At 36.7% G+C, this 12,226-nt stretch overlaps 1 long non-coding RNA gene across 2 annotated transcripts in view; it reads right to left on the reverse strand.

Moving 5' to 3' along the window:
- Positions 1-3,977: 3,977 nt before the first annotated feature.
- The window catches only part of LOC141580843 (uncharacterized), a 43,629-nt gene continuing 35,380 nt past the window's right edge, over positions 3,978-12,226 (reverse strand). Inside the window, exons 3-4 of one of the 2 annotated variants that reach the window (XR_012513224.1) lie at positions 6,120-6,381; positions 3,978-5,222 (exon numbers count right to left, since the gene is read on the reverse strand). This is a non-coding gene — a long non-coding RNA (uncharacterized LOC141580843). Of the gene's footprint in view, positions 6,382-12,226 lie in introns of both variants that reach the window. The other variant, XR_012513219.1, reaches the window with a different exon arrangement.

Genomic DNA, 12,226 nt, shown 5'->3' on the forward strand with positions numbered 1-12,226 from the left:
GAAAGTTTAATAGTCAAGAAAGAAGAAAGAAGAAAATGGCTCCCCTGTACAGAGGAAGGGAGGCTTCAAATGGACAAAATCCCATCTTTTAAATCTTTTATGTCATATTTTGACCGTACCTCTTCTATGTTTAGATATGTTTACATACAAAAATACCATTGTGTTACAATTGCCTATAGTATTCAATACATTAACATGCTCTACAGGCTTGTAGTTTGGGAGCAACAGGCTATACCACACAGCCTAGGTGTGGAGTAGGCTATACCCTCTAGGTTTGTGTAAATACATTCTATGAGATCTGCATGACAAAATTATCTAACGACACATTTTTCAGAAACTGTTCATCGTTAAGTGGCACATGATTGTCATTGCCCACTATGAAACACTTTTTTCTGCTGTTTAATAAACCCATGTATAACCTTTGAAATATTATTATTTAATAAGGTATTTTTGAGTTTTTTAAAGAAGTGTAAAATATCAAATAGGTTTAAAATACTATTAGCCTCTGAATATATGTTATACGTATTAAACTATTTGGACCACCAAAAGGTAAAAATAGAAAGAAATTTGTAAGTACCTTGATTTTTTTTCTTCCCAATATTATCATATCTCTTTGGGACCATTTAAAATAATTACTATTTCAAGATCTCAATTTCAGCATTTCTTATCTATATCGTATTTTCATTCAGTAACCCCTCTGCTAATGTCTTTGCTTGTCATCTGCTTGTACCCAAAGTTAAAGTATTACATGTGTGTAAATACTGACTGCTCTATCACTTATTTTGTTATAAAAAGGCTTTTCAATAGAATATTTAGAAACATTCTTAAAGTGCTTGTAAATTTGAACTGCTTTCTGATCACAATTGCCAGACTGAGACACTTTATAAAGTAAGTTCTTTATCTATAATTTGTTTCAAATAGAAGCAGCCTCACAGTTTTTAGTATTTTATAGTCATTAATATCATGAAATATTTTTAGAACATATTTTAAAAATAAGCAAGTTTTCAGCTTAGGGAAATTGTAATTTAAAGCATGACAAGTAAGGACAGAACAAAACGAGCAATTACTAAGATGAGGAAGGGATGTTCTCAGGAGAAAGCAATGGAAAGGCATCGATTGAGGCTATCGGAAAGGTTTGCTAAGCTAGCTGTCCCTCCACTTTCAGGTGAAAATGTTATTTGAGTTTCATCAAGAGGAAAAGCTGAGTGTCTCCCATATCAATAGTTGATCATTTTCTTTCATGCTTTGTCTGACCCAGAAAAGCAAATTAAAGATGACTGGAAATTAAAAGGCCCATGTTCTAATGTTAAGTTTACCTTACTTGGTCAAGGTCTCTAAGTAAACTATCATTTATTATTTTTTCATCTCTGAAAAACAGATGAGACTGGTAGAATTTATAATTTTAGCACATCACTACCACAACAATTAGTGTTAAATGAGTCAAACAAAAGGAAAACTTAGCCAAAATGAAATGAAGCCACTTTGAGATGAATAATGGCTTTCCGTTTCCGATCAACCTAAGGCTCTGCAATAGAACCAGGTATTATCAGCACACAGCGAGTTCACCTGTAGTTCTAGAGTCTAGATTAAGCAAATCAAAAGAATCCCTGGCCTCTTAGTTGAGACTGCTTTAGATTTAACAACAAAGAAGAGTTTCAGATTTCAAGATGCTAACGAAAGTGTTTGTTATAATAAATGGCTGATTTTGAGATTGGGGAAAAGTAAAGGTTTGTTCCGATGAGTAACTATTTCCACCCTTTGTGTTTAATTTTTATCATAAAATGCTGGTATTTTATAATATTTTATTTACTTATTTATATTTATTTATTTTTCTTTTTCAAGCTATGAGTAGGACTTTAGTATTTTTTTAATCTTTTATCTAAAGCTTTGTTCCTAAGTTGTGATAAAGACCAAAAAAGATAAAGTCAGATAAGAATGTAAAAAAAAAAAAAAAGGGAAAACAGGAGGGTAGCAAAGATAAAAATACAGCAATTTGAAAGGCAATGTTTCATCCATATGTTAATAATGGTATGAGTTCAGGACTTAGGAAGCAAGATAACTAAATGGTAAGGTTCTACTCCAAATGCTCCAGAATATACAAACACAGTTACCATGAATTACAGAATTGAGATTTGGATACCAAGAGTTCTCAGTCTTTTTCTCAGCATAGTATTAGGTGACTGCCAGCTTCAGAATGCCCTCCCTTTCACCACTCACATAGACACACACAAAAGAATACTTGGCAACAGAGCAGGGCTTCCAGCATCTCACAAATACAATGACAGATTTCCCAAGAATTATACTCAGGGTTAGAGGAAACCAAGGATGGAGAATGGTCTTGAAAAGAAAATCCATAAAGAGATATCTGACCCTAACCTCAGCTACCAGAGCTACAGAGAAGAGAAACAAAGACTTTGTTATAAAGAAGACATTAAAACAAACACATGTACAACATTGATAAGCATTTTGTTCAAAGGGAGAAAAGAACGGGAAGGGCTGAAAGTCTCCACACAAACCAATCTTTTTGATGAAAACATATTTCCTTTTTTCTTCTGGTCTCCTCTATAAGACATTGCACAAAGTGCTCATTTATATTTTCTTTGTTTTCATCCCAAAGCTAGAAGATCAAAGAGTTAATAAAACCTCCTAGCTATAGAAGGTCATTACAAAACTAAATGCAGCAATTCAAAGTGGAAAATAGAATGTATGCCAAGGAGATGTTTAACGAAGTAACATTCTAGATGTATTCTTTGAAGAACATTTGCAGACTCGTTTGATTGCTTTAGAGCACACAGGGAACAATGCGGCTGCATGGAGCTAACATTGACTGATGGTCACATTCTGCCGAACCAAAGCCAGGCTGCTTAGAATCACAAGTATATTTGATATGGAATAGCAGAAATATTCATGAGCATTTTGCATGGCAAAATAGTATTAAAAACTTCTACCTTTTTCCCCCTTGAGCCTAATTAAATGCCCAAACATAAGACATGAGTCTATTCATTGGAAAAATAACTTGAAGCACTATTTTTCCAAAAACTGATGAAGTTGGATGGCAAGATAAGGGATTAGCTTAATGCTTCCCATTAGCTGTTGAGATCCTCTTTTTTCTTCTTCTTTTTTTGCTTTTTAGTGCTGACATCCTTATAATGGAACAAATACAGAATACAAAAGGGTGGCTTTGGAAATCATCAAAATCACCACACTGATTTATTCAAAAGAGATGGGCTGATACACTGGTCTTGCATTACAATGTGACATGCTAGAGTTTGCCATTCACTGCATGCTGTCATCTAAATGTTTGAGTTCCCCCAAAATTCTTATGTTGAAACCTAATCCTCAATGCAACAGTAGAGAGGTAGGGCCTTTAAGAGATGATTAGGTCGTAAGGGCAAAAACCCCATGAATGACATTAATGCCCTCATGAAAGAGACCCAAAAAAGTTTGTTTGCCCCTTCATCCATGTGAGGACCCACCTAGAAGTCACCATCTATGAAGCAGAAAGCAGGCCCTCAGCAGACATGACATCTCCTGGTGCTTTGATTTGGACTTCCCAGCCTCTAGAACTGTGAGAAATAAATTTCTACTGTTTATAAATGGCCAAGTTGAAGGTATTTTTTGATAGCAACTCAAATGGACTAAAATACTGTAGCCCTAGGATCTCAGCATTAAGGCCTATTAAGCAGGTTTCTTCCTGGAAAAGAAACAGCAGAACATCTTAGAACATCAGAAGTGCCCATCCTGTTGGTAGGGCCAAGGTTATGTGGCAACATGGATGCCAAATGATAAAGGGTATTTAAGGTCTCCTACTGAGGTCTAATCAAATGATGTTTTTCCCACTATTTGAAAACTTGGGAAAAACTTGTTTTCATATTGAGATAAAAGGAGATCTTTCCTAGGGTAGTTTGAGGGTCATGTTGAGGTAAAAGAAGATTTTCCTAGGGTAATTTAGGAATGGATTAAAGACTGGCATAACTAGGTATTCACATAACTATTTTATTCAGGAGAGCATTATATTTGTTTAAAAAAAAAAGCACAGAAATATTTAAATAACACAGATTAAGCTTTAAGCAATTAAATTTTTAATTATTTGGGGCAAATAACCGACTTAATTTCACTATCAAATGAATCTGTTTTGAAGTGCCATTGAAAGTTGTGCTGATGCCAATAAACAGTCTTTTTGTTTTTCTTTTTGCATCAGTGATGCATGTCACCTTCCTGCAAGGCAACCAGTTTGCAGATATGGCCAGAGGGGAAATTACTGGACAACATAATGAAAAGGGGGCAGAAGTCAGACAGTTCTCTCAATCCTAGGAAAGGAAACTTCCCTCCTGCTTATGAAAGAGGACGATTGTGCTCACTATCACTTATCCAGTGCCAACAATCTGGTAAACCCTCTATTCAGTGCTATACCAGGGCTACAGCAAGGTGACCTGGAGTTTGGTGCCGAGGTCAGGGAAAGGCCACTGCCTGAAAAATGAAACTAGTCAAAAGAAAAGAATCCTAGGAATGGGTGAGGTTACTCATCCACCATAGTAACACAATCTAAAAGATGGCATAGAAAGTATTTCTTTTTTCTGGTAGCCTAGTGGTTAGGGAAAAAATAAAAGAGAAAGAAAGGATTTTTTAATATTCTAAAATATTTTTTTTTAAATATTCCAAATTCTGAGCCTTTAAATAATCCTGCTGGCCCTTGCAAGCTCATCCTAGGATGCTTTGAAGTGTGGCTGTAAGAATCAGCGTTTTGTCACTAAAATGCCTACAGACTTTCTCTATTTTTTTTCTTTTTTTTACTATGCTTTTTAGGTTCATCAGTTCCCCTCTTCCCTCACTGTTTTTCCTTCTCATCATCACCACTGCAATTTCAAAACGAAAAATCAGATGCTAGGTATGAAGACACCATTACCCTGTTATTTGAAACTTGCTCTGAACTAGCTGGCTGACTTTCCACTCCTCAACATCTTCCTGGTGCCTCCCTGTAAAGGCAGCATGTCCAACACATGCCAGCATGTGGACCTTAGTTGGTCATGATATGCCAGGAGTGCCTGTTTTAAATAAGCCTTTTTAAGGTTAAAAGAACTTTAACGCTTGGCATATTTATTTGCCCTTTCTTAGCTTAGCTTATGAGACGTAGACGAGTGCTTGTAGGGTTCCTGGAATGGAAAGAGGCTACAGGATGAAGGAGCATGGGTTCAGGGTTGCATATTTTCGGCCTTTCCCTCCTTCAAAAAAGAAAAAAAGAAAAGATCAATGACATTTCTCTTCCTGGATGGCAAAATGAAAACATTTCATGAACATTTTCACATTTAAATCCACAAATAAAATGATATCACTTTAAAGATGTGAAAAAACTAGGTGTCCTTTGAAAAAGATTTTCATCTTAAATCAGTAGCCAGAAGCAGATATGTGCAACCAAAATGTTTACTATTCATCTGATTTCTTTTTCTAAGAAACACAAAAATGATGATGTTAGAAAGTAAAGTAATTCTCTTCAGTGTGTAAAAGGATGTAGGAGTTTCTCCTTCCTTTTGTTTTATATTTGTTGTCAAGAATTCATATAAGAAAGTCAATTTTATACAAAATAATTTTACAAAATTACTTTTAAGATAGCCAATTTTCATAGATCAACTTCAGTAGGTCATATATCTTTTAATATGAGCTCCCTAACTTTATTAGTGCATTAAAAATTATTTATCTTGTAAAACAATAAATTAAAAACAGAATTAGAACATCTTTGGTTTATATAGCCACAGTATTAAGTTAAAATAGGATAATGCATGTTATACAAAGAGAAATGTAAATGGGGCCTAAAAGAACATTTCTAAGTCAGTTTGACATTAAACATTGAATAGAAAAGTTGACTTAATCAAGTTAAGCAAGTCACTACATCACTCTGCTACAAGCAAATGTTTCTTTGTAAATAAGAATGAACTGACAATGCTTGAAAGTATAGTTCATCAAAATCACAAGAAACTAAATATTATGAATGTGTAAAATTCCATGTTTATTTAATATTAGTTACACAGCCAGTTTATTGAAACCAGACTTTGTAAAGACAAATAACATGTCTGATGAACATAAACAATATCATACAGTTGAAATTCCTTCTGTATTTTCACCTGAATAAAGATGTCATTATCCAAGAGTTTCAACGATAAAGGCCTTGCCTTGAATTGGCATGGCATCTCTCAGAGGTTCAAGGCAGCACAGGCCTCCATTCAACTCCAGAGAGGTTATCAGCTCTGCATCAAGGAACTTCAGTGATTAGTTTGTCCACACTTAGCTGCCATGCCTTCCGTCAGTATCTGCATCAACTTCTGGTGTGGACAGTGTCACAGGCAACTTCTCAGAGGACATATTCAGAACTGGAGCTGGGTATTCCTGGTACAAAAAATATGCAACTCAGTCACTATACAAGGACATCATTTCATTAGACACAGATACTAGTGAAAACAATGCCTCTGACAAGAGTGTAAGTTTCTTGAAGGCAGTAAACATGACTTAAAATGTCTATATCAGTTACATAACTTGAGTTTCTAAAGAATTTCCAGCTACACTACCTGAAAAGAAAGGAATTTTGAGCTATTTAATTTTTAAATCATTTTTTAAAAATATATATTTTATTGCATTTTAGGTTCTGGGGTACATGTGAAGAACATGCAAAATTGTTGCATAGATACATACAAGGCAATGTGGTTTGCTGCCTTCCTCCCCAACACCGATATCTGGTTTTTCTCTCCATGTTGTCCCTCCACAACTCCCCACCCCCCGCTGTCCCTCCCCTAGATCCCCCACACAGACACCAGTGTGTGATGCTCCCCTCCCTGTGTCCACGTGTTCTCATTGTTCAACATCCACCTATGAGTGAGAACATGCTGTGTTTGATTTTCTGTTCTTGTGTCAGTTTGCTAGGAATGATGATTTCCAGGTTCATCCATGTTCCTACAAAGGACACGAACTCATCGTTTTCTATGGCTGCATAGTTTTTATCAATCCAAATGACTCTCGTTTTTCAAGATACAATCTTGTCAGTATTTACCACCAATTAAGCACAATGCTTGATGACCCACAAAGAAGTTCTGAACATAGACAAACCCATATTTTTTATGATAACAAGAAGGCATACCAAAAAGAAAAGAACCCCAATATAACATATAATATAATGGTTGCTTACTATTCACTATTGACTATGCTAAGCATCTTCATACATTACCAATAATCCTTTCTAAAACTCTGCAAAGCAGGTGTTGCTAGCTCCATATTATGGAAAGAGAAACCAAGGATCCAAGACTTGATTAGCACTAACTGCTAAGTGAATCCAGAATGCCTTAGCCAGAGTGTGAATTCATATCTTTATGTTCCAGTATTTGAGTTCTTTGCACTTACACACTGCAGAGCAGAAGACGTGCAGATTATAGATTTCTGGGGAAGAAAAGTAAAAAATATCATCCATATAGGTTTTTTGTTTTGTTTTGTTTTTGTTTGTTTTTTGAGGCAGAGTCTTGCTCTGACGCCCAGCCTGGAGTGCAGTTTTTGGCATGATCTTGGCTCACTACAACCTCTGCCTCCCGGGTTCAAGTGATTCTCCTGCCTCAGCCTCCTAGGTAGTTGGGACTACAGATGTGTGCCACCATGCCAGGCTAAATTTTTGTATTTTTAGTAGAGATGGGGTTTCACCTTTTAAGCCAGGATGGTCTCAATCTCCTGACTTCGTGATCTGCTTGCCTTATAGAAAACAACGTTTTGGGATCTTAATTATTCAGATCCATGGCATCAAAATTAATTATTGTTTATACAATAAGCAATAAAATAAATATTTTTAAAGCAACATATAAAGTTCTCATTTAATCTTTACAACATTTCTGTAAGGTAGATATTATTACATCTTCATATGAATAGATGTTGAAATTCAGAGAGACAATGACTTTTCTAGATAACAAAGCTTGAACCCACACCCTGGCTTCATGATGTATTCTAAAGTTCTTTCCACCACACCACAATATTATACTTTCTGTGTTATTTTGCTTGAATTTCAATGAATGAAATAAATAAATAAGGAGATGAAGGGTGTTATGGTTTGGCTCTGTGTGCCCACCCAAATCTCATCTCAAATTGTAATCTCCATGTGTCGAGAGAGGGACCTGGTGGGAGGCTATTGGATCTTAGGGATGGTTTCTTCCATCATATTTTCATGATAGTGAGTGAGTTCTCACAAGATCTGATGGTTTAAAAGTGTGACACCTCCTTCTTTGCTGTCTTTCTCTCTCTCCTGCCATCATGTAAGACATGCCTTGCTTCCCCTTCACCTTCTGTTATGATTGTAAGTTTCCTGAGGCCTCCCCAGCCATGCAGAACTGTGAGCCAATTAAATCTCTTTCATTTATAAGTTGCCCAGTCTCAGGTAGTTCTTTATAGCAGTGTGAAAACAGACTAATACAGAAAATTGGTACCAGGAGACAGGCACTATTATAAAGATGATCTGAAAATGTGAAAGTGACTCTGGAACTGGGTAACAGACAGAGGTTGGAACAGCTTAGAGGGCTCAGAAGAAGACAGAAAGATGTGTGAAAGTTTGGAACTTCCTAGAGACTTGAATGGATGTGACCAAAATACTGATAGTGATGTGGACACTGAAGTCCAGGTTGAGGTGGTCTCAGATGGAAATGAGAAACTTATTGGGAACTGGATCAAAGTTCACTCTTGCTATGCTTTAGCAAAGAGACTGGCAGAATTTTGCCCCTGCCCTGGAGATGTGTGGAAATTTAAATGTGAGAAAGATGATTTAGGGTATCTGAGAGAATAAATTTGTAAACAGCAAAGCATGAAGATGTGACCTAGCTTTTTCTGAAAGCACACAGTCATATGTACTCATAAAGAGATGGCTTGAAATTGGCATTTACATTTAAAAAGGGAGCAAGGCATAAAAATTTAGAAAATTGGCAGCCTGACCATGTGGTAGAAAAGAAAAGCCCATTTTCTGGGAAGAAATTCAGGCTGGCTGCAGAAATTTGCAAAATTAATGAGAAACCAAATGTTAATAGCTGAGACAACGGGGAAAATGTCTCCAGGTCATTTCAGAGACTTCATGGCAACCCCTCCCATCACAGGCCCAGAGACTTCGGAGGGAAAAATAATTTTGTGGACAGGGCCCAGAGCTCTGCTGCTCTGTGAAGCCTTGACACATGGCACCTTGCAACCCAGCTTCTCCATCTTCAGCTATGGCTAAAAGAGGCCATTGCACAGCTCAGAGGGTGCAAGTCCCAAGCCTTTGTGGCTTCCACATGATGTTGGGCCTGTGGGTATGCAGAAGACAAGAGGTGAGCTTTGGGAACCTCTGCCTAGATTTCAGAACATGTATGGAAATGCCTGGATGTACAGGCAGAAGTCTGCTGCAAGGGGAGAGCCTTCATGGAGAACCTCTACTAGGGCAGTGTGAAGGGGAAATGTGGTTGGAGCCCCTACACAGATTCCCCACTAGAACACTGCCTAGTGGGGTCGTGAGAAGAGGGCCACTATCCTCCATATCCTAGAATGGTAGATCCACTAACATATTGCACCATAAGCTTAGAAAGCCATAGGCACTCAGTACCAGCCTGCACAAGCAGCCACAGGGGCTGTACCCTGCAGAGCCACAGGGAAGAGCTTCCCAAGACCTTGGGAGCCCACCTCTTGCATCAGCATGATCTGGATGTGAAACATGGAGTTAAACGAGTTTATTTTGGAGCATTACAATTTAATGGCTGCCCTGCTGGATTTCAGATTTGCATGGAGCCTATAGCTCCTTTGCTTTGAACTATTTCTTCCTTTTGGAATGGAACATTGCCTATACCTCCATTGTATCTGGAAGTAACTTGTTTTTTTTTCTTATTTTACAGACTCAAAGGTGGAAGGGACTTGCCTTGTCTCAGATGTGACTTGGACTTAATGCTGGAATGAGTTAAGACTTTGGAGGACAGTTGGAAAGGCATGATTGATTTTGAAATGTGAAAAGGACTTGAGATTTTGGAGGGACAGGGGGTGGAATTACATGGTTTGGCTCTGTATTGCCACCCAAATCTTACCTTAAATTTTAATCCCCCCATGTCGAGAGAGGGACCTGGTGAGGGGTGACTGAATCATGGGGGCAGTTTGCCCCACACAGTGGTTTATCACAAGATCTGATAGTTTAAAAGTATGGCACTTCTTTCTTTGCTCTTTCTCTCCTGCCACCACGTAAGATGTGCCTCACTTCCTCTTTGCCTTCTGCCATGATTGTAAGTTTCCTAAGGTCTCCCCAACCATGCAGAACTGTGAGTCAATTAAACCTCTTTCCTCAATAATTTACCCAATCTCAGGTAGTTCTTTATAGCAGTTTGAAAAGAGACTAATACAAAGGCATGGACTAATCAGTCATTAGCCCTTCTTATATCATCTAAATTACTTGCTTCTGAACAAATACTTTTTTCAACAGGTGTATTCTGAGAAGTAATTTTGATAAAGCATAAATTCAATAAGACAAGTCTTCCATGGAGCATGCTTGGACAAGTAGAGATTTTCTAAAGTTCTTTAGTTTGTGCTTCATGTTCAGCATGTCCTTTTTCTCCTCCTTAATGTTTGTTTTCAAATGAGCAATGAAAAAATCACGTTAAGGGCTAGAATAGCTCTGGGGTGTTTAACATGTGCTGAAACTTATGTTTAGGTCACCAGTTAAGATCCAAAAATATATGGTTCTCTCTTCTGCTATTCATGATTTTAAGCAGGAAGACCAGACCAATATCTTTAAACTGGCATGTCCTATCACAAAACTGTTCCTCCCTACCTTGACTGAAGGTACTGGTGAGGAATCACCTAGGGTTTTTACCATTAAGAACTAGCATAGCAGTACCCATCATTCAATCCAATGACACATGGTATGTCTCTTATGCTATTAGAAGCAGGACAGCTGGATATAAGCAACCAGGTGAGGTGGGATGACACCTATTCCTTGAAAAAAAATCTTGAGTTTGGGAAAAGTGGGATTATGGTGAGCAGGAGAAAAAACAGAAAAGAGTAGGACAGAAAGAGGAAAGACATTGATCCAAGTTTGGGCTAAATTATGAAAGAAAGAATGATCAAATGGATCAATAGCTTAAAATGTGAGGGAAAAGGGGTCAAATGTCAAGTGTATCAACTCTGAAGAGTAGCGAACCCTAGATAATAAAGGTGAAGTTCAAAGCAAAATACTGTTGTTCTTAATTATCCTTAGTTAGCTTTTTATTATCTGTAAGTGTTATAAACATTGTCTTCAGGTATTACTAAGATGCTGAATTAGGAATATCCAATAATATTTGTAGTTAATATCTGGTTCCTGCAGTGGATGTACCAGTGTGCATCAAAATCTAGGATCTGAAAGGGCTTCTTACGATTTGGGAGTGCCAGACAGTGCATTTTTTTTTCCTTCTCAAACCTTTGTTTGCTGTTGTACAATACCTCATTAGCAAGACTGAACACTTTTATTTTACTGTTCTCTGTAACAAAATCATTACTAATTTAATCATTGCAGCAAATTTGTGAGATCAAATTTATTATTATCCACATTTTACAAATATGGAAACAATACAAGAGACAGCCCTGGTGACTTTCCCAAGTGTGTAGTTAGTTAGTAAAGTTAGGATTTAAACTAGGATGACTTTTAAGTGTGTAATTAGTTAGTAAAGTTAGGGTTTAAACTACAGTAGTCTTCTCCACATCCTTCTTCCTAAGCACTACACAATAATGTCTTGCTTAGATGTTTCATGTTAAAATATTTTATCCTTCTAAGGGTAAACTTTCAGTACATAGTTATGTTTCTAAGAATTTAGTGAGCCCATCACTGACCTAAACAACCAAATTTGTTTTGTATTATAAATCTATAATTTAATTTCTAATACATTTAGGTAAGAAAATTATATTTTTTAGAAATAAAAGATTATAATCTTTTATCTACTTAATGATTATTATAAAAATATGAACATCTTATGAAGAACTTAAGAATTATAATATTTAAATGATTTTCTTCAAAAAGCTAAGCCAGAACTAAATAGGGCACCTCTTTAAGGAATGTCTAGTTTACGAATAACAAAAGATTCCTATATTTCTGCCACCATTTCTGGGCACTGTAAACATTGGTTGTATTAATGAAAATGGTACTTCTGTTGGTAGCATTTCAAAAAAGGAAGCAGAAGCTGTACTTTGGAGCTGAACATAAATACAATCAGAAAAGATGATG

This window comes from Saimiri boliviensis, chromosome 1, assembly GCF_048565385.1.
Source record: "Saimiri boliviensis isolate mSaiBol1 chromosome 1, mSaiBol1.pri, whole genome shotgun sequence".
NCBI lineage: Eukaryota > Metazoa > Chordata > Mammalia > Primates > Cebidae > Saimiri > Saimiri boliviensis.